This window comes from Amblyomma mixtum, chromosome 4 (assembly GCF_055824585.1).
Source record: "Amblyomma mixtum isolate Tamu chromosome 4, ASM5582458v1, whole genome shotgun sequence".
Lineage (NCBI taxonomy): Eukaryota > Metazoa > Arthropoda > Arachnida > Ixodida > Ixodidae > Amblyomma > Amblyomma mixtum.
The window spans coordinates 25579185-25602157 of NC_143015.1; positions in this window are offsets into that span (position 1 = coordinate 25579185).

Consider the following 22973-nt stretch of genomic DNA (forward strand, 5'->3'; position numbering starts at 1 on the left):
TGGACTGAGGGCAACCGACCACTGATTAGAGGCGGACGTCTTCGACAGAGAAGGCTCCTAGGGGTAGAACCAAGACGTCTCTGAAGATGCCCCCAGACCGCAGGAAAAACCATTAGTGTAAATTAAGTTTTCCCTTCCGTCACTGCCGCAGCCGTTGGTCTCCGCCACACCGTTCCTTCTTCGTCGATCGCAGCAGCTACTACGCCCCGCGTCGTTTCTCACCACGTCCAGACCCAGTCCATGACGAGGCTGCTGCGCCAGCTCATGGGTCCATTCGCTCACCATCCCCGCAAGGTCACCGATCCAGTTGTCTACCCGGGGTCGAACCCGACCGCGGCGGCCGCGTTTCTATGGAGGTGAAACGCAAGAGGCGCCCGTGTGCTGTGCGATGTCAGTGCACGTTAAAGATCCCCAGGTGGTCGAAATTATTCCGAAGACCTTCACTACGGCACCTTCCTCCCTTCCCTTACGGCGCGGTTCAGGTGTCCGCCGAGATATGTGAGACAGATACTGCGCCATTTCCTTTCCTCAAAAGCAATTTTACCAATTTTAATTGATCATATCGTGCAAGACATTGATGTTAACAAAAAACAGGGAAACAGCAATCCGTGGATGACAAAAGAAGTCATATGTTTGAAGAGGAAACTAAAGAAAACTAGGAAACAACACAAGCAGCGCCCCTCCCCATCTACCGCAGTGAAACTTTGTAACATGAGGGCAATACTGAACGAAAAAATTAAGACAGCGAAAAATTATTACCAAAGCGTCTCACTAAAAAACTTTCTTCTATCGTCCCCAGCTAAATTCTGGCGTCACATTGCACCAGTAAAGAAAACTGCTCCTAGCATCTGCGTAAATGAGGTCGCTGTAACGGACAAAGCGGAAATCGCTGAAGCGCTGAATAACTATTTCTGTTCTGTATTCACCCAAGACAATAGCTCAACGCCCAACGTTACTTGTTTCGAAGAAATCCCGGCTATCCCAGACTTGACCGTCAGCGAGGAAGGCGTCCTATCTTTGCTACTAAGCTTAGACATTAAGAAATCGCCAGGAATCGACATGATACCAAGCGCTTTTCTCGTACGCTATGCCGAATGGTGTGCAAAATACCTTACCCCAATTTTTAACAAGTCCCTGCAGTACGCGCAACTGCCACAGGACTGGAAATACAGTAAAATCATTCCCGTACCAAAGACAGGTAGTAGCTCACTTCTCGCGTCATATAGGCCCATTTCACTACTTTGTACATGCGCTAAAATGCTTGAGCACATCATATTCAAACATGTTTCAGTTTTCGTCGAAGAAAATCAGATTATTACTGAAGCTCAGCATGGTTTCCGCAAAGGACTATCAACTGTAACACAACTGCTAGAAACAGTTCATGACCTTGCATCTGTCCTTGACAAGCAAGGACAAATTGACATCATTTTTCTTGACTTTGAAAAAGCCTTTGATCGCGTCTCCCACAAAAAACTTCTCCGTAAATTAAAGCCAATTCTTAAGCATGACAAGTTACTCGCCTGGATTGAAGCATACCTTTCTTATAGATACCAAGCCGTCAGCATCGACGATGTGCTATCCAATTTTTCACCAGTTGAGTCGGGCGTCCCGCAGGGCTCAGTTTTGGGACCGCTCCTGTTCTTGGTTTTCATTAATCACTGCTGATATACCAGTAAAAATAAAGCTTTTTGCAGATGACTGCATAATCTACCACGCAATATCTACTTCACATGACCAGGTAACCTTAAACTCATCCCTCGCTAAATTACAAACCTGGTGTTCCACGTGGCAAATGGCTATCAACACCAAAAAAACAGTTGCAATGACTGTAACGCGAAAGAAAGAACCGCTAACTTTTAAATACCAAATCGGAGATCATTATCTAACAAGAGTGTCAAGTTTTAAGTACCTGGGAATCATAATCACGCCTGACCTTAGTTGGAACCAGCACATAGACTACATTAAAAATAAAGCAATGCAGCGACTGGGATATCTAAGAAGAACCCTCGGAAAATCCCCACCTGAAATAAAACTACTAGCCTACAAGACATACATTAGACCGATTTTGGAATACGCAGCCATCGTATGGGACCCTTTCACAACAACAAACATAACGAAACTAGAAAACGTTCAGCGCAAATCAGCGAGGTTCATTTACAACTGCTATAGTCGGCGCATGTCCCCCACCTGTCTCTTACGGACTGCTAACTTAGAAGCACTGGAATCACGCCGGTATCGTGAAAGATTAAAGTTTTATTATTTACTGTACAACGAAAAAACTCGAATAGACAAAAACCGATATATTCAACCCGCAAATGCGCGTGCGACCCGATCATTCCACAACAGAAAGGTAAAGGATTTCACGTGCAAAACCAATGTGTTCAAGAACTCTTTTTTTCCCAAGGACGACCCGTATCTGGAATGTGCTGGATGCCCAAACTGTTGAATGCCCCACTCTTGATGCGTTCACAGACGCGCTCCTGAGTAAACAACGAAATGTATAATAACCTGCTCTGAACCTGTTCTTGTGCCCCGTGTTCACCTCTTACGCTCTCGACACATTTTCTTTGTTTCTTCTCTTTTTTTTTCCTCTTTCTTTTTTCTCTTTTTTTTCTCTTTTTTTCCCCGGCCACAATCAAACTCTGTACAAAGAACCCTGCGAATTTGTCGCTGTTGACCATCTGTTATCTTGAAGTGCGTTTTCTTGTGATGTGCATATATTCTGTACGGTCACGGCCACCCACTCCTGCCCAAGACCTTGCATAAGGTTGGCAGTACCTGTAAAATAAATAAATAAATAAATAAATAAATAAATAAAATTACATGCTGATGACTGCGTCCTTTATTCTGAGCTTTAAAGTGCTGCTGACCAAAGTGCTCTAAGTAATGCATTCGTTAAAGTTATCATTTGGTGTGGCACTTGGAAAATGCCTGTAAATTTTGAAAAAAAATTGTGCGTATGAAAGTAACTAGCAGAAAACTGCCTACACAGTTCCAGTATTCCTTCAACCAATATGAATTGCATGACGTGACCCAATATAAGTATTGAGTACTTTGGATTACGAATAATCTTGACAGCTATAATGCTAACACCAGTTTTTTGTTTCTTCGAAGCGCTCTTAAACTTTCCACTCCTAGCGTTCGTTTACTTGCATATAAATTATCGTACTGCCAATACGAATGCTGCCGTCATTTGGGGCCCATACACACAAACTAATATCAGTCAAATTTAAAGTGTGCAAAAAAGGACCTTTCGATTCATATACAACACCTTCCGGAGAACATCTGTAAGCGCATTATTAACCAAAGCAGATTTAGTTTCATTAGCGCAAAGAAATCGAGTGTCTCGTCAGAGAAATTCGAGAGGCCCGTGTACTGTGCGATGTCAGTGCACGTTAAAGAACACCAGGTGGTCGAAATTTCCGGAGCCCTCCACTAGGCGTCTCTCATAGCCTGAGTCGCTTTGGGACGTTAAACCCCATAAACCATAAACCAACCAACCAAAATTTTTGTTTCAAATAGTGAACGGTCCTTACAAGGTTGATGTTGCTAACATAACCTTTTAAGCATGAAATGCTTTTAGCTCCCGTTGTCGCCAGTGTAGTGACGTCACGCCGAGACCGAGAGCCAACATCCAGGCACTGAGACGAGAGCATCCGGGCACCGTACGTGATTTATCAAGACTCTCTAAGCCCTCCTACAGGACCGGCATACAAGCGCCGGTAGCTTCGCGCAACACCACCTAGACGTGGTGTTGCTTCGCGCCGAACGGGTGGTGGCGTTCCACCCTTCCTGTACGGTGCGGTTCGGGTGTCCACCGAGATGACAGAGAATTGCAGCGCCATTTCCTTTCCTCAAAAAAGCGTTGCGTTCAGAGGGCAATGCATCGCGCCGAACGGGTGGTGACGTTCCTCCCTTCCTGTACAGTGCGGTTGGGGTGTCCACAGAGATGACAGAGAATTACTGCGTAATTTCCTTTCCTCAAAAAGCGTCGCGTTCAAAGGGCAAGGCATCGCGCCGAACGGGTGGTGGCGTTCCGTTCCGTGGACTGCCTGGCAGCGCAACAACACGCTGTCGCGTTCCACTCCTAAAGGCGATGCTTAAGCGTCATTAATTAGCAGTTAATTAGTATTTAGTCATTAATCAGTTATTAGTCACTAATTAGTAATTTTACTTCGTCATCGGTTATGTGTGATGCAATCCAGTGGAGACGTCACCAGTGTCACATAGGCAAAGTGGTGCGGAAAACTCTTTCGCCTCTACGCACTTTAGACAGTTTCGAACGCGCTGCATATACATTCTTGTCAGGCGTGCGTATCGTCGTGTCCGCGTACGCTTCGTGTTATGCCCGTAAACATTCACCGCAGAGCGACGTCTGGCAGTGGCAGCGAATTTCCATCTCTCGCTGTCAGAGCGCGCGTTCGTGATAAGATCGTCCGTGTGCGCGTCGCTCTTTTACATCGCCCGCGTCGCTTGCCCGCCGCGCACTTTTATGCGTCGTTTGGCCACACTATGTGGCAGTTTTTTTCTGGGCGGGAAAGACGGAGTCCGTCGCTCGCGCGCTCATCCATCTTCCCACGAGCATGGGCGGGTTTAGCCTGCCCAACCTGCGCACTATGTGCAGTGTCCTTGCTGTTCGAGGCGTCCGCGACCTAGTCAACGCCACCGGCTACCCGGGGAGAGGGCTCCTCGCCTACCTTCTCGGGACATCGCGGCGCCTCTATTTTGGTAATTGCACAGGTCCTTCAGCCGAACAGCCGCCGGGGTTCTTCCGGTATGTCTGCCGGACGGCCGAGTCCCTCACCGCCACCCTGCCCGAGGTCCACGTCTCTGAGACGCAGGCCTCCCGCGTTTGCGAGCTCCTGGCAATTCAGGAGGCTACACCCGACCAGCTACAGCGAAGCAGGCGGGTACGGCGCGACTTCGGCTGGCTGCGCGGCTGGAGTGTCCTTCCGACGGGGGTCCGCATCGCCGCGTGGGGTATCGCTCCTTCTTCGCGGTGTCCCCAGTGCGGTGCGACCGAGACCCTCGAGCACGCCATGTTCGAGTGCGTCGTGGCGCGCACTTTTTGGAGACTTTTGTCCCGCATGTTTTTTGTAACTCTCGACGCGCGCACTAGGCCGCGCGACTTTTTCGTGCGCCTGCTCCTTTGTGTGGGCGCTTTTGTGTTGTGGCGCCAGCGTGGCGTCGCGTCTCTACAGGGCCGACCGCAGCGAGCCATGTTCCCCCTGCTCCAGCGGGTTCGGGCGCGCCTGTTCCAACAGGCATGCCTGGACCGAGTGATGCTCCCCGAGGAAGAGTTCCTTCGGCGTTGGAGCACTCGCTTCATCGCCGTCGACAGGGGCTGCGTGACCGTACGGCTCCTGCCTTATTGAGTGTGTGCAGTGCGCGGTGTTGTTGCGCGTTTCTTATTTAGATAGAGAGCGTGCTTCCCCCGCGGCATCCGGACATTATGGACACTGTGGACATTATTACGTGCAGTGAATCACTTTTGTTTGCAGGGCGACAGGAGTCGCCGTCGTGTCTTGAGTGATCCCTTTTCGGTAATCGAGCGACACTAGTCGCGAACTGTACTCTTGTATTTTTTGAGGGACTGTGGTCCCTTATCGTGTAACCATGGGGTCCACTAAAATTCTCTTGGAGAGAGAGAGAGAGAGAGAGAGAGAGAAACAACTTTATTGCCATAGATTGGAGTGATTTAGGGCAGGTGGGCTTGGTGTGGCCCCCAGGTGGGGGCGACTTCCTGGGCCCACGAAATGAGTGCCAGTTGGATGCTCTTGTCTGGCCTTTTGAGGAGTTGGTTCCATCCTTCTTCGGAGGGAGCTGGCAGTAAGGTTCGAGGGGGCGGATTTCCCGCGCAACCCCAGAGGATGTGTGCCTGGGTGGCGATTTCGCCCTGGTAACAATTTTGGCAGACGGGGTCATATTCCCCGTCTGTGATGAGTGAAAGTCTAGAATGGCTAAGTATGGAGTGCGTCTGCAACCTGCGGAGCAAGCTGGCTTGCGCTCGATTCAAGTCGGGGTGTGGAGGCGGGAACTGGCGTCTCATCTCTCTGCAGAGGTTGGTAATTTCGGCAAAGGTCTGGGGAGCCTCGGCAAGAGCGTCTGGATCCGTGGGGCCGGCCGCCCGGTTGGTTAGTCCTCGGGCTAGTCGGTCGACCCCTTCGTTTCCAGAGTTTCCCGCGTGGGCGGGTACCCAGACCAGGTTGATCTTATGGTCGAGAGTGCAGCCGCGAAGGATGCGTGCAGCGGGGTGGCAGATAAAACCTGCCGAGTAATTTTGTATCGCTCTTTTGGAGTCGCTTAGGACTGTGCGCGTACGTGGGTCAGCGATGGCCAGCGCGATGGCGGTTTCTTCTGCCGCTGTCGGAGAGTGAGCTACTACTGTGGCGGCGGTGACGAGAGTAGATTGTGGCGTGGTTGCACAAGCCACGTATGTGTTTGCACTTTGCCGTGCAGCATCTACGTATATTGCGTGTTCGTCGGCAAGGTATGTGGCATCTAGTGCTTGGGCTTTCAGCTGACGGCGCGTATCATGGCGGCCAGGTAGCATGTTTTTGGGGATTGGTTTTATAACTAGGCGGCTATAGACCCCTATCGGAATGGGCGTCGTGGGGTGGACGTCGCCTATGGGGTTGATGTTGAGACGGTCAAGTATGAGCCGCCCGTGTTGGGCAACCTTAGGCCCATCTCGCTCACGTCCTGCCTGGGAAAGGTCATGGAACACGTCATACTCAATAGACTACACACTCACGTAGACCAAGAGGACCTTTTTCCCCCCACTATGATCGGCTTCAGGACCGGCCTCTCCACTCAAGACATTATGTGGCAAATCCAACACGACATCCTCGATCCGAGACCCATCCGAGCTACACGAACTATCCTAAGCCTAGATGTCAGCAAGGCTTTCGACAACGTGTCACATGCTTCCATCCTGGCAAACCTCTCACAAATGAATGTAGGCACTCGCACTTACAACTACATCGCCGACTTTCTTCAAATTCTCTTGGAGCATGCTTACTCTCGGTTACGAATGAGGCATACATTTTCTTTGGCGACTGCGGTCTTTTTATTGCGAAAGCAATACTACTCGCACTTTCAAGCGTTCGCGGGACCCGGCCGCAGTTACGTTTGACCTTTAGCGGAGTGAATATGGGCGACCAACTCGCTCCTTCAGATAGCCCGGCTGCAGTTACGCCGCGCCGCACACCTGTGGCGCTACTGCCGCCGTGACGTCATACCAGCTGTAGATTATGGGCTACCAACTCGCTCCTTCAGAGAGCCCGGCTGCAGTTACGGTGTGTTTGCCGCGCTGAGCACCTGTGGCGCTACTGCCGCTGTGACGTCATACCAGCTCTACATTATGTTTCATTGCGAAAGCAATACTACTCGCATTTTCAAGCCTTCGCGTGACCCGGCCGCAGTTACGTTTTACCTTTAGCGGAGTGAATATGGGCGACCAACTCGCTCCTTCAGAGAGCCCTGCTGCACTTACGGTATGTGTTTGACGCGCTGCGCACCTGTGGCGCTACTGCCGCTTTGACGTCATACCAGCTGTAGATTGTGTGTTCTTTCTCTCAGTCGCAACAACATCAAAAACAAAATATAAAAAAATTAACGAAGACGCTCTGAGTCGTCGCGCAGCGGCGGCCGGTAGCCATGCGTGACCTGTAGACGCGGCGCACTGTGTCCCTTCAGTTGGAGGTGCTGCGCTTTTGCTTTCGCAACCTACCAGGCTTAACCAAAGTTAAGCCCCCGTCAATTTTCGACTGGTGTCCACCGAGATATATGAGACAGTTACTGCATAATTTCCTTTCCTCAAATACAATTTTAAGTTTCTTCAGTACGGCCCCTCTTTCTCTTTCTTCTTTCACTCCACTTCATCCTTTCCTGTACGATGCGGTTCAGGTGTCCACCGAGATGACAGAGAATTACAGCGCCATTTCCTTTCCTCAAAAAGCTTCGCGTTCAAAGGGCAACGCATCGCGCCGAACGGGTGGTGGCGTTCCGTGGACTCCCTGGCAGCGCTACAACGCGCTGTCGCGTTCCACTCCTAAAGGCAAACATTAAGCTTCATTAATTGGCAGTTGATTAATGCACCAACAGAATGTGAAGTGAACAATCGCGTAGCAAAATGCAGCACTCAGGCTTTCGCCTTTCGGTTTGGTTTGGTTTGTTTTATGGGGTTTAACGTCCCAAAGCGACTAAGGCTATGAGAGACGCCGTAGTGGAGGGCTCCGGAAATTTCGACCACCTGGGGTTCTTTAACGTGCACTGACATCGCACAGTACACGGGCCTCGAATTTCTCCTCCAAAGAAATTCAGCCGCCGCGGCCGGGATCGAACCCACGTCTTTCGGGCCAGCAGCCGAGCACCATAGCCACTGAGCCACCGCGGCGGCTATCGCCTTTCACCACTTTAGCCGCCAAAGTTCCTCGTAATTTTTTTTTCATTCCACATTTTATCCTGTTCTTTACAGCGATGTTCGGGTGTTTCCCGAGATATGATGATGATGTCCTCGGGCTGAGATATATTAAAAGGTTACTGCGTCATTTCTTTTTCCTCAGAAATCAATTTTTTTCCGCCACAACGGCCTCCCTTATTTTATTTCGCTACTCACCTTTCATCCTTCCCGCACTGTTGGCTAAGGTGTCCTCCAAGAAGGATACAGTACCTGAGCCATCTCCTCTCCTCAAAACCCATTAATTTATTTCATGGCGAGATACAAAAATAAACCTTAGTATGCGCACATTTCACGACTCTGCTGACAATAAAATCTCTGCTTTCCAAACTTTTCAACAGAACTTACGCGCCGCATGGAATGGATTTCGGTGAAATGAGCTCTTGCCCAATTCCTCGCTAAACAGCAACTGCGATATGGCGAAAGGACAGTTGTTACCTGAAATACTTCCGCGTGTTTTCCAAGATTGTATGAACAGAAACCTGCTGGGGAAGCGACTCCAAATGCTGCAGTTCGGAGTTTGCACTGTGAACTTTTCCCCTAGAATTGTCATGCATGGTTTACATCATGCACGTTTGTTAATCTGAGTCAAGAAAGGCTTGATTACTGCCCAAGTGTAAATGAAAAAGCGGAATTTTAAGCCAACACTGCTAACATAGATTTTCTGCTTCACTAAGCATGATTCCAAAAGTATGTTTTCTTCTCACAAATTTTGGGTCTCCCAGCTGCGGCGTGTCAGTCACATGCAGCCCGCAGTGTGGTTCCGACCGCCCCATGGCCGCACACAATACTAAATTGCACCGGGTCCCCAGCCCCCCGGAACCACGAGGCCTGGTCTCAGCTTTGCATGTCTAAATTCTGCTTTGGATAATCCTCTGCGATGTGCACCCGGCCATGTCTAGCTGCTTTTAGAACGCAGCTCTTTGGCGCCCGTTTCTGCGTTTCGCAGCATCGCCGTCGCTGTTGTCCGTTGTAGCCAGCAGTGGACACCTTAGTCGCGCTTTGAGCTGCGAAACCAATGGAGCGGTAGCTTGTAAAGCAAAGGTTGTTGTTGCGACTGAGGGAAGAATGAAAAGGAAAGCGCTCGGGCCTGCCTACTGGCTCGAGCCAAACCACCACCGCTGCCACACACAGATAGAAAGTTGAAAGATATGAGCAGAAAGTATGGAAAATGAAAGGCGCATAACTGCTTTCTTGGAACAGTGGACACCTCAATTGTGCTTTTGGCTATGTGGCGGTAGTAAGAGCTGTGCGCTGCATGCGTTGACATTGATAACGTAGTGCCATTTTAAGGAAAGGATCGAAATGCGCATAACTGGCTCCTTGGGTCAGCAGACACCTCAGTCGCGGTTATAGGTACAGCCGGCCAAATCTCTTGCTGGCGTGTGCGACGACCGCGTTTTTCATTTGGGTATGCAACAAGACAGCGTCATAATCTAACAAAGAACCCCTTTTCGCACAAATAATAACACCTTTAAACACTCATTTATTCAAAGAACTGTTAGGGATTGGAATGCACTCGCAAGTGATGAAGTCCTTCAGCCATCTCTGAAATTATTTGAATGCAGTTTGTAGTTATCTGTCTGTGTGTCGTAATACGTTTTAGTGCGATTGTTGCTTCTGCTGACTGGTTGCTGTGTTGCTGTTGCATTCTTCAAGCATGTCGCTCTTTTCATTTAGTACTCTTTTCTCGTTCTTGTATTTTTTTTCTTTTCGATGTATTCGGACCCTGCTGAAATCTTTCCATATAATTGCAGTATGTGTAAATAAATAAATAAATAAACACCCAAATTTGCGTGTGGCAGGTTATCCATCAAGGAAAAAGTGGACGAGGTTGTCGCATATGTAACCGTGGAGAACAACAAGCGTCTAGCTTGGCTATTCTGCGCTTTCAAACACCCGGGGCGCCGCCTTCCAGCGTAGACATCGTTTTTTGACGATTTTCAACAAATTTGCTTCCACAGGTTCTGTGGCGTCAACAACGAGGTCGGAAGCGTTTGTTCTGGACGAAGAGTTTGAAAGAGTTTTTTTTTTAGTCAAGTTGTGTGGTTGTGCGGTATCTTTCTCTCATGCTTATTTTGTGTTTTTACTCGTGCCATTTCATATATGTGCTGCCTTGCCTGTAGCAATAAACCATTTGGTTGTTAGTCAGCGCTGGTGTTTTGTCCTTCTCTTGTGTCTCGTCTTCGATTGCGCTGTTTTTCCAATTCGTAAAACATGTACCAACCAGCCCGTATTTGCCCTCTTCTGGAGTTTGAAATAAGCGTACTTGCGTTTGAAAGAGCGAAGCCAGAGGCCAAGATTCAACAAATAGCCCAGTGTACAGGTGCAAACATGACGTCAGTTTGGAGAGTCCTTGTCAAGCACTGCAATTATCCTTTTTATTCGAGTCTGCACCTCTGAGTCCGACTACTTTTGAACGAAGGCAGGATTTCTGTAAGTAGGCGCTGGCTCAGGCAAAGATCCTGGCATTTTACGGGAGGAGGAGGAGGAGAAAAGCATTTATTTAGTAATGTACAGAGAGGTGCTCGGGGAGAGGCCCTAGTGGGTCTCACCCCTTACAATACTAGTCGGAGTCCCTCATTCCGGGATCCCGTTGATCGAGACCGCTACACAAGTCCGCCGAACCAGGGCCTGCTGGGCCGATAGTTCCTGGCAGCTGAGTAGGGCCGCCTCCCAGTCCTCTCGGGTAGGGGAAGAGGTGATTGGGGGGAGAGAAGGATTTTTTCTGCATGCCCAAACCATGTGGAAGGTGTCGGCTACCTCCCCACAGAATGAGCAGCGGCCGTCAAAAGAAGGATTAAAGTGCTTGAGAACCGCCGGGCACAGCAGGGTGTTTGTAAAGAGCCTGAGGAGAATTCGTTCGCCAGCTTTACCCAGTCCTTTCATAGGACCTGGGTATCGCCGGTGTTCGGCACGATAGTGCTCAGTAATTTCTTTAAAAGAAAGGAGAGGGCTGTGATCTGGGTTAAGCTCCTCCCAAGGGACGCCTGGTGCCCGGTGAGTGAGTGGGCGGGCTGCCTCATGGGCGGCTTCGTTACCTGGCATGCCTTGGTGGCCGGGGACCCATATGATTGAGCGATGAGTTGGATCGCCGTCGCGAGCACTGCGGTGTAAAATTTGGTGAGCGAGTGGAGTGATCCAACCGAACTCAAAGTTACGACAGGCTCCGCGAGAGTCTGTGAGGATGAATTTAGAGTCGGGATGGGAGGCTGCGAGGGCGATCGCCACCTCCTCCGCATGCGTTGAGTTGGGCGCTCTGAACGAGAGGCCGTCCACCTGTTTTCCCTCGTGTATGACTGCAGCCGTGTACCATTCCCCCCTGGAGCGGTAGGGGCCTGCAATGTCGACGTAGAAGACGTGTTTCTTTGAGCCATAGTGGCGGTGCAGGGCATTCGCCCGCGCCTGGCGCCGGCCATTATGGTCCTCCTTGTTCATCTTAGTCGGAAGGAGTCGAACGTAGAGGGCGCTTCTCCACAGTTCTGGCACTCGAACCCGTTCCATGGTATGGTGATCATGTCTGATATGTAACCGGTCCAAGAGGCGGCGACCGGACACGGTCTGGGCGAGACGCGTGTATTGGTTAACGAGATGCGCCTCGCGGAGTTTTCGATAGGTGTTCACCACCCCCAACGCGAGAAGTCGCGCGTTGGAAGTGGATATCGGGAGGTCGAGGGCTCTCTTAAAAATTTTGCGGAGTACAATCTCCAAGTGATCTTCGTCATGTTTCCGTAAGCGGAGGTAAGGAGTCGAGTACAGTACTCGACTTGTTACGAAGGCATGCGCGAGCCGCATCGCATCCTTACTTCGCAACCCTCCTCGCTTGTTGGAAACGCGGCGAACCATTCGGCCCACCTGGTCGCCGACTTTGCGGAGTTTGGCAAGAGTTGTGTCTGCCTTACGATGTTGATTAATGAATACAGGTGGTCTGGACAGATGAAGCACAGCTCACTCGCACTTCGTCTGTGAACCTTCAAAATGATCGTTACAGGGATGATGTGAACCCTCAACGGTTTCGAGCGCACAAACACAAAAACAGATGCGCAGTGAACGTTTGGTGCGGCGTTTTCAACGACCGGATCCTCGGCTTCTACTTTTATGATGAGTCACCGAATGGGAGAAAGTACTGCGAAGAAATTCTGGAAGTGGAAGATACACTCTTAGAACTAAAGGAGTGCAGAGGAGTGCCCAGAACACACTTTGAAGGAGTATTCGCTTGTCCCATATTCCACTCCTTTTTCCAGAATAAAATTACTCCCTCTGGACAAAGAGTGATCCAACACCTACTCAAGGAGTACAGTACTACTCCTGCAACAGAGTACAGGCACTCCTCCGAGGGAGTAAAGTTACCACATTGAAACAGCATCCTACTACTCTTTCAGGTATAGTTCCAGGACTCCGTTTGTTAGAGTGACTATACTCCTTCAAGGAGTATCAGCCCAGATCTTATTTTACTCCTTCAAAAGGTGTTTCACTTGTTTTCAATGTATCCTACTAATTTTCTTATTTCACATATTCTTCAGAGCAAGTTGGTCATATGTTTTGCAGGATCCACCTGCGCTACATCTACAAAAGAGTAATGAGCAAAAGGGATTATAATCTTTGAGTAGAATAATTTTTGCTCATACAACTACTTTATGGCTACACTACAGTTTGCACATTAGTATGGTGCTCTGTCTGCGTTGGGAATAACAATGGTTCAAGAAATAATGACACAAATGTACAACACTGATAACTTTTATTTCTCAAGTCATTGCTGTGATTGCTGTGGCTGCCCAAAACACGCTCGGGAGGCGCTCGTTAGGATCAAGCCCCATTAGTGTCTCAAGCAGTAGACAAGCCCGCTTTGTTTTTGGGGTGTACTTGACATTAAATGCCAAGAACACTGCCAAAAGCAAAGTAAACCCATCTACCAAATCCACCGCAGTGAGCTGTAAGCGCTGAAAAGAAACTAAGATGCTGGATGATGCCGTAGCTTGCTCCGTTGAGTAAAGGAGCTTTGGCTATGCGTGCATTTCTCCGGGTGCCTGCAAACATGAATGAAAATAATGCAAGTAAGAGTCAATTCCAATGCCCTTTTCATACTATCCTGCATATAACCCCATGAAAAAAAGAAAGAATACAACTAGAATGTACTGATCGTGTGTGTCATGTCGCCACTAGTGTGTACCTATATTGTGACCAAGTGCAGACACCTTTCATTGTAAACCTTCATTCAGAGCTACAATTTTATGAAGCCCAATACACTATATCACTATGCTAGTCCTTTCAAAAGCTGTGTGCGTGTAAAACAAGCACATATTTACCAAATGAAAATTTTAACACCAGCAAGCTCTTCTGCAAGTATAATGATCAGCCTGACTACACCCACTGCAAGGCAAAGGCCTCTCCCATGTTCTCCAATTAACCCTGTCCTTCGCCAGCTATGTCCACCGTGTTCCTGCAAACCTCCGCCCATGGAACTTTTTGCTGCTTCCTGCTACGCTTGCCTTCTCTTGGAATCCACTCCGTTACCCTTAAGGACCAGCGATTATCTTGCCTTCGTCTTACATGCCCTGCCCAAGTACCCTTTTTTCTCCCGATTTCGACTAGGATGTCTTCAACCCGCGTTTGTTCCCTCACCCACTATGCCCGATTCCGATCTCTTAACATTACGCCTATCATTTTTATTTCCATAGCTCGTTGCGTTGTCTTTAACTTAAGCTGAACCCTCTTCGTTAGCCTCCACGTTTCTGCCCCATAGGTGAATACCGGTAGGATACAGCTGTTGTATACTTTTCTCTTGAGGGGTATTGAAAAACTGCCATTCATGATCTGAGAGAACCTGCCATATGCACTCCACCCCATTCATATTCCTCTAGTTATTACCCTTCATGATCCGGATCAGCGGTCACTACCTGCTCTAAGTGAGGCTGAGATCTGGGCGAGTTGGTATGCATTCATACTGGTGAACAGCGCAAAAACGGCGGGACATCAGCGCTTGTCTTGATGTTGTCCCGCCTTTTTTGCGCTGTTCACCAGTAAGTATGATCTAAGTAAATGTATTCCCTTATCACTTCCAGTCATTTCTAAAAGCACACCTATTGTGCTTGACGGTTTCTTGTCACATAATACATTGTGCAGTTTAAAATATAGGCTAACCTTGAATCGGGAAAACACTTAAACCAATGACAGTTTTCTTGCTGAAGAGAGATGGCTTTTGCAATTCCTGTTTCTCAGATACCATTAACTGAATTTCATGCTCTAAAATAGTGAAGAAAAAATTCAAAATTTTTCATCTCAAAGAGGCAGAAAAGAAATTTCAGTTTGGTTTGGGTTGGTTTATGGGGTTTAACGTCCCAAAGCGACCCAGGCTATGAGAGACGCCGTAGTGAAGGGCTCCGGAAATTTCGACCACCTGGGGTTCTTTAACGTGCACTGACATCGCACAGTACACGGGCCTCTAGAATTTCTCCTCCAAAGAAATTCCAGCCGCCGCGGCCGGGATCGAACCCGCGTCTTTTCGGTCAGCAGCCGAGCAAATTTCAGTTACACATTTTTTTTTTGTTTTTAATGATGCATAAGGCATTACTATGCACGGGTAACCACACAGTATTCGCCTATGACTGCTAAATAATTTGTAATTAAATATCTTCTCTCTCCTGCTTCACTTTTAAAAACTGAGCAATGGCAATGGCATCAATGGTCAGTATAAGCCAGGGGAGGCATGAGGAAAACTGCAATATAATTGCTGCTTCGTCATTCATTGTGATTCCGTCTCTTAAGGCAAGCTGGCTTTAGCATTGTAACTAATTAAAACGATGAAGTAGCGATATCGTAGCTTTTTTTGCCTTCCATAACCTATACTGAACATTGATGTCATATCAATTGCTATGCTATTGAAACAGGGAAGAAAAGAAATCTGGTTGTAATTATTTAGCGATTGGAGACGAATACTATGCAAGAATTCTATGTATACGAATGCCCAGCGCGTCGCTACAAAGAACACACATAAACAAAAATTTGGTGTTTATACTCATTTAAGGTAATACTACTTCCCACGCAAGAACACGACAGCCATGTGTAAACTTTTTGCTTTCATAGTAATAAAATCTATCCAACGACAAATTAGGCGCAGCATGTCTGCTCTTTATAAATATGCAATACTGACAATGTTTGACACTAGCATTTGGCATGAACGAGATAACTGTGATTACTTCGCACATTACGTGCCAGTCCATACTATTATGCACAATTTAGATTTGCAAATGTAATGTGTAATTCTCTATGACTGCCACGTTAGCGCACTGCAAACCAATGAAGTTGTCTTGCATTTGCAATGTTCTCACTACTTTTATGCTACACTGATCACTTCAGTATATCTGAATCGTTCTGTTAGACGGCCACGGGATAGCGAGAATTAAGGGTATTTTATGTGATGGAAACCATTGAGTAGACAACAAAGAAGAAAAGCCTCAACTACTGTCCTGGTGCTGGGACGTCTAATAAGAGCTCAGAAAGACTCGGTTTCAATACGCCAAACCCTCCGCATAACATTACCCTGTGCGAAAATACCCCACCCCACCCTAGCTTAATTTCTGTCCACATGCACCAAGGCTCACTGCACCTGTTATTAATATTGCCCTAAATATTGCACAAGCTGCCCGTGTATGCATAGGCTATCTGTGCATGGAGAAAGAACGAAGTTGTTAGGAATGTTTCACACCAAAAACAGAAAAAAGGCAGCCTGTTTCTCAGAAACAGCTAAGAGCATGAAATGGTGTGTCCAAAAAGATTAGGCTGCTTTGTACTTATTTATGACAACGAGAACTGTCAGAGCTGCGCTTTCAAAAATTCAGGAGCTTTGTGCACAAACGTAGCTTCCGAATGCACGTCTTGCAGCACCAACGCTTCCGAATTGAAACGACCGATGAATATGCACAGGAAAAAGCAAATAGAGAGCGCTTGAATTTAAAAGAAAAGCTACCTTGCACAATCAGAAATTTCGCGACAGAACCTTCCAAACAGTGACGAGTACTTGTTGCGGTATACCGAATATATACCTAGCAAATAAGTGTGCGCTTTGTTAACGAGCGGGATTCTGTGGCGGCAATGCTACAGCTCCAATTCCGAAAACCTAACGCTGCAAAAATTGAGTTTTCAAAATACGTGCGAATGCACGATACACTTTTGCACGCATTTAGAACTTTCAGTTGTGAAACACATACAACGAATCTTGTGTATGCGTCTTCCTTGGCTGGTAAAAAAATTCTTCTATAAGTCTCCAGTTTGCCTGTGTACTCCACAAATTCTAGGATCCCTGTGCGCTACATGTCAAATTTCACTGAAGCGAAAGTAATACAACCGACAGCTGATGATCTGCTAGGGCAACAGGATTTCAAAAGTTTGAGAAGGGCAGTGGGAGTCCAATCCAGGTGGAGTAGTGAAATTTGACTAGTAACAGACAGGGATCCTCCAATCTGTGGAGGACACCGGCAAATTGGAGACTTACAGAGGAATTTTTTTACCAGCCAAGGAACACGCATACACAAGAGAGAACCACAGAAGACTACGGCTTTTACCAGCCCTTGTCCTGTGCAGTTCTCTCTTGTGTATGCGTCTTTTTTGGCTGGTAAAAAAATTCTTCCATAAGTCTCCAATTTGCCTGTATCCTCAACAAACCGCAGGATCCCTGTCCACTACTAGTCAAATGTTTCAACTCAACCTAGCTTGGACTCCCACCGCCCTTCTCTGTGGAGAAAGGGTGACAGCAGCTGGCAAAGGACAAGGTTAACTGCAGATCAACTGGGGAAGCATTTTCCTGCACTGATTTTTACGGCAGGTTCACAAGACAAAGAAAATCAACTCGAGGAGCGGGGTGCACATCATGCGACTGAATGTCAATGGCCAGTGAAAATGGCACCAGCACTGTGGAATGCACATGCAGAAAACGAGACGCATTTTTTTGTCAACTTTGAGTGGCAGTCTACTGCACTTTTAAAGAGCAAAGCTCTCAAGTATGGCAACACTCGCACTTTTTGTTTTACTGGGGTGAGGGTCGTCGTGAGGGTTGAAGTCCATATTTCTTTTCCATCCACTGTGTTAATTGCGAGCTATGTTTACCTAATAGGGGCTGGGCATCTAACATCACCGTTATTTCTTTGCAGCAGTTAAAACAATACAGCATACATTTTATAACATGCTTAACGAATTTTTGGGAGCAGCATGCTTTTACCCTTCTACTATTTGTTGCTATGAATCAGTTTGGCGTTGTCAAAAGATCTGTAATAAGGAGTAATTACTCATTGACATCCACTAGAGCACAGCCAAATGGCTACAAAGGAAAGCTATACAGCTTTCACAGAAACTTCGTAGTTAAAGAAAGATTCGTCCTGGTCCGGTGTTCGAACTCAGAACCACCACTTCACTGGAGCAGTCGCTCTACCAATTTGTCCAACCTGGACGGCAAGCTTATGGTAGGGCGAGAGCGAAGTGATCATTAACTCGAGTGGGAACTGTGTTGGTCCAATGTTTTAGGACCCCTAAAACATTGGACAAACTCAGTTTCCGCTTCATGTTACCTCTAAAACATTGGACAAACTGAGTTCCCGCTTCATGTTACAATACTGAGTGACATTTTGGTCTATACACTAGAAATACCGGTAAAGCATCATGATAGAACACAATGTTTTTTAAAGGGATAAAGGAATGTGTTCGCCCTTTCAGAGGGCCCATATGCATAAGAGTTAACATGTGTGAAATAGTCACTGCACCTGAAGCAGTGTAAACTCCATTATGTTAACAGCAGCAGAGTCAAAAGCTACATGAGCGACTATTTCATACAGATCATGCAATTACATTCATGTAATTCAGGATCAAATTCATGTGATTATACAGGGAGGTACTGCTGCTAAGTGGACGTAGAGCTCTGCATGCATTTCTAAACCCGGCTGTGAGCGTATGTCTACGAAATTTTTCTAAATAGGCAAGTAAGGTAAGCATCACTGGAAAACAATACCTACCACAAACAGCTGAGGAGAGATAGCACAGCCAAAAGCTGGAAGCACGAATGGCCCAGCAGATACTGGCAGTTGGCAACTGCAAATAAATATGTCAGAGCAACTGTTGTCAGTGGCCGTAACAATGTCATGAATGACAAGAGAAGAAATTGTCTACTGCTTCATAAATTAGAATAAGGTATTAACATAGGAACATAAAAAGCAATGAGATGGCCCATAACAAAAGAAATGAACAGATTTTATGCGATGCACCGATATACATTTTTTCAGTAGATTAACATGACTGTCACAACCGCATAGAAATATGAGCAGGCTGGAATACCACTATTTTTATGCATGATGAAAAGAGCGTAACTATTCGAATATAGCATGCACAGGATTTAATTATTACTACTAGGGTACTTTGCAGCAGCACCGAAGGTATTTTTAAATTGAACGTAGCGACCAGTAGACCCGTCTACTTTGCACAAATGACGAGAGGATGGAAAAGGCATGCATTCATTAGCAAGAAGCACGATATCTCACATTACAGCATGAAACGAAAATTGGTATTGCATTTAACAAATCTGCACAGAAATAAAAACTGCCTAGTGGCAATGCAAGTAAGAGCAAGGGAAAAAAATACCAAAGAAAACTGGTGAGTGTGGTGCAGGGAGGTCTGTGGGTAGGGTCTCGTGCCTGGGAATAGTTCCGAGCGCGGAGAATCGCCGGCAGCACAGCTGGTGGCAGTCAACCAAGAATAAATAAGAGAAAGTGAAAATCAATAACAAACCATCACCGATATAGCGAACGACTTGAAAGCGGGCCGCACAAACGAGGGATATAGCAAAAAGCTTGAAATCCTAAATAAGTGCGCAGTTGCATCCCAAACAGTTCTCAAAATCTGAAGGCGAGGAAGCATCGACACCTACACCTCAGGGCAGACGCAAGAACGATCTAACTTTGACATAATACTGTGTCAAATTATGTTCCATGGGGAAGCACAGATAAAAATTTACAAATGACTAGGCAAAGGATATGCCCCGGTCTTTTACACGCGATCATTGTCCCCGAAAAAATTGTATGACAAATATTAAGGCGTAAGCACTAATCCGACGAGTACACACACTGAGCACAGTCTGTTGGCAGCTGGCCTAGCGCGAGTGCTCTGTCGCGCGGCACTGCCGCTCATCGTCATCTTCTAAGTAGCACAAATCAATCCGACGGGCACCAGCCGCGAGGAAACTCGACCGTTGTCAGTTCCCTTGTCTGTCCGCAGCTGGCCTAGCAAGAGCGCTCTCTAACGTGGCACTGCACGCTCATCATCCTCTCCTACGTAGCACAAATCTATGCTATTGGAATGTAGTAAACTTTGTCTGTTGTTTTTCTCAGCGCTAGCAAGCGACCGCATAACTCTGTTGTGATAACTGGTGGCATTTTTATTTACCGCGGCACCCGAGTACTACACGCAGATAGAGACTATGGAGCAACAGTTGCCATGCGGCCTATACGCCCGTTCTTTTCTGGTAAAGGCCGATTCACACGACGGTCCGTTCGCCCGCTGCCGCGGCCGACAGCGCGCCTCTCAATGTGGTGACGCATGAATACGTAGTGCGCGGGCCGCGGGCGAACGGACCGTCGTGTGAATCGGCCTTAACGCATTATAGCTGAGGCAACCGCACGCAGACTGCCTGCACTGCCATCCCTATATAGGCGCACACTAATAACGCGTGCGAATAGAGATCAGAAGTAAAGAAACGTACACGGGACTCACCGTTCAGACGGCTCAAGGCTTAGCAAAACCGCACATTCTTCTTCGTTGCCTCTCCAGATGACAAGAAGTCGTAGCGCTACCTTTCTTGACGGCTTTACCCGTTCAAAATCACCAGTGTTGACAGGGCGTAATTCTCGTCGTTGGTTTCCAAAATACACTTCTGTTCTTCAAACACGTCCACCGCACGAGCACTCAAACAATGCTACGAAAATCCAAATAACACAAAACGTGACGACGGCTGCAGTTTTGCTTCGTTGAAAAAACCTACAAATGCGCTTTTTTTTTCAGGGTTGCCGGATGGTTGCGGCCTCTGGTAGCCAAATTGGCCTGCGTAGTAGCCCAAACGTAGCCAAAAGCGAAAATTTTGCGTAGCCCAAAAGTAGCCAAAATATTTGTTTTTGGGACGACATTTCTTAAGCCAATTAAATTAATTTTCGGCAAGAATATTTACATATTAGATTTCTTTTCCGTCTGAGGTGGTGCCCATGGTGTGTTCTTTCCGTAGTTACATTTCGCATCCCTCATGCGCGCTAACCACTACGACTAACCAGGTGCGCTAACCAGGTCCTCAAGATGGGGCCGCAGTTCCACTTTTCATGTGCGGCAGTAGGCCATATCACCTGAAACGGGTTACGACAGCCAGTCTGCACGCGGAAAAGAACGGCGGCGCTATACAACGCAATCGCAGCTCTGGTTTATAAATATTTCACCTTAAAATGATCGCGCGCACATTACACACATCGACAGTGAAAATACCTTGCTCTATCCTTACGCAGCCTCACATTTCAATTTTATGCATTAAGAGAAAGGTTCTCGCTGAGAGCGTCACCTCAAAGCACCTATAGTAGGATACAACTTAAAAAAACAGCAGTTGCTAACACTGGACTGCGGTCCGCGGCGTCTTGTATTACTCCGCTGGCCAATCGCAAGTGTAAACGAAATCAGCTTTTTAACGTTTGACTATATCAAACAATTCGTGATTAAAAATTCTAGAGCTCATAATTTTTTTCTTGTCATAAGCTTCTTGTTAACGTAACAAGAAGCGTTTAAGCAGCGGACTACTTTTTCGTCGTGGAGGAATTCTGTGCGCGAAGGCTGAATATGGGCGGAGCTTCACTGCAGACTTAAGTTGTATCCGACTATAGCATGCGCCTTCTTGAAGCTACGTTCCACGATATGCATGAGCTCAGAATAAATTAAGGATATGTGCCATTAGATGATAATCTCTGTCGATTTCATCTTCAGTCTAACAGTACGTTCACAATAATGAGAAAAACATTTTAACCTTGAATTCCGGCTCCTTTTTCCATTTCTTTTTGTAGTTCCGGATGTACATAGCCAACCTGCCCATTCTGATTAAAGTTCTCGTAGCGACGGATCTAATGCCATGTCATGCCACTAACTTCCGCCGTCCTCGTTCTTACAGTGGGTTCCGCGCCGCTCCAAAGGATGACGCCATGGCACCGTATCAGTGCACGTGGATTACGCAACGGACACGGCGCTCTCGCGTAGTTCGCGATGAATATCGAGGGCTGCACGTGTGCCGCCTGAGGCTGCAAAAAAGGCGTAGGCTCTTGCGAGTTGCGCGCTTGGTGTGTCCACCACGAGATTAGGAAGAAACAGAAGAATACCTTATTAATGCGTAAGCATAACTTTCCTCATGCGTATCTTGAGCAGAATGTGTTCGCAGAACCAGAATAAACAATACAAGAAAAGAACATTCCTGGCGGTGGGTTTCCAACCAGCCACCTACCGCAGCCGAAGCGGACCCCCAAACCACTAGGCCACGTCTACGGTTTACGATTAATACGTGATGATCACGAAACCGCGCAACAGAAGAGAAACAGTAGCATTTAATGCTTACGCATTCGTACCACGTAGAGACTTAAGTTTTCTTTGTGTTTTAGCTCTATTCTGGTACCATGTTCACCCGTGGTACACCGTCAATGGGAGAACGCTCACGTGTGCAGACGGCAACAGTCTATGTTCGGTGGCGCGCGGGCGTGGGTGGGGTTAGTTCGCGAATTAAGTGTAATCTATAGGCCGTGAAGTGGTTCCTGGGGGCAACTTTCACGTAGTGTCCACTGTTTATAAAAGAAATCGAAAGGCCATGATCCTTGGCCGCCTGACACACACAAGTTTTCTCGAACACAGCGTTTACAAATTGTTATTTTGTAGCAGACGCGCTTAATTTCTTTAGCCTGCAATAGCCTGCATTTTGATTCCAAGATGCCTTTTATTTCTGTCCCTGCGTTGTTGTAACAGAGCACATTATAACTACTTTAACATTTTTTTTCACGCATAAAAAAGATATAGCCAAAAAGTAGCCACATAGCCAAAACGAAATTTCTGACTCCAACTCGGACAAAAAGTAGCCCAAATTGGCTATTAATAGCCCAATCTGGCAACCCTGCTTTCTTTATTACTAATATTTGAATTGTGTTCGCAACAAAAACAAATTATATCTTTCATTTTATTTCTTTATTAATTGCGAATACCAAAGCGCTTTTAGATACTTTTGCTGACATGTCGTTTCTAGAAGCTGCGATCCTGTGATCCCATCCCCGGATGTCCTAGCAGACGACGGCGCAGACGACGCTGTTGACGGAATGCAATTTCGATTGACGGCAGCGAAAATCCCTTAAACGCGACAAAAAAGGCAAAGAAACGCACCGTATCGCAAACTGGTCTATATCAAGGATATGTTCGACGCGAGCGGTAGGACAAAGAGCAGCTGCGATGCATTACTCTACGCGACACT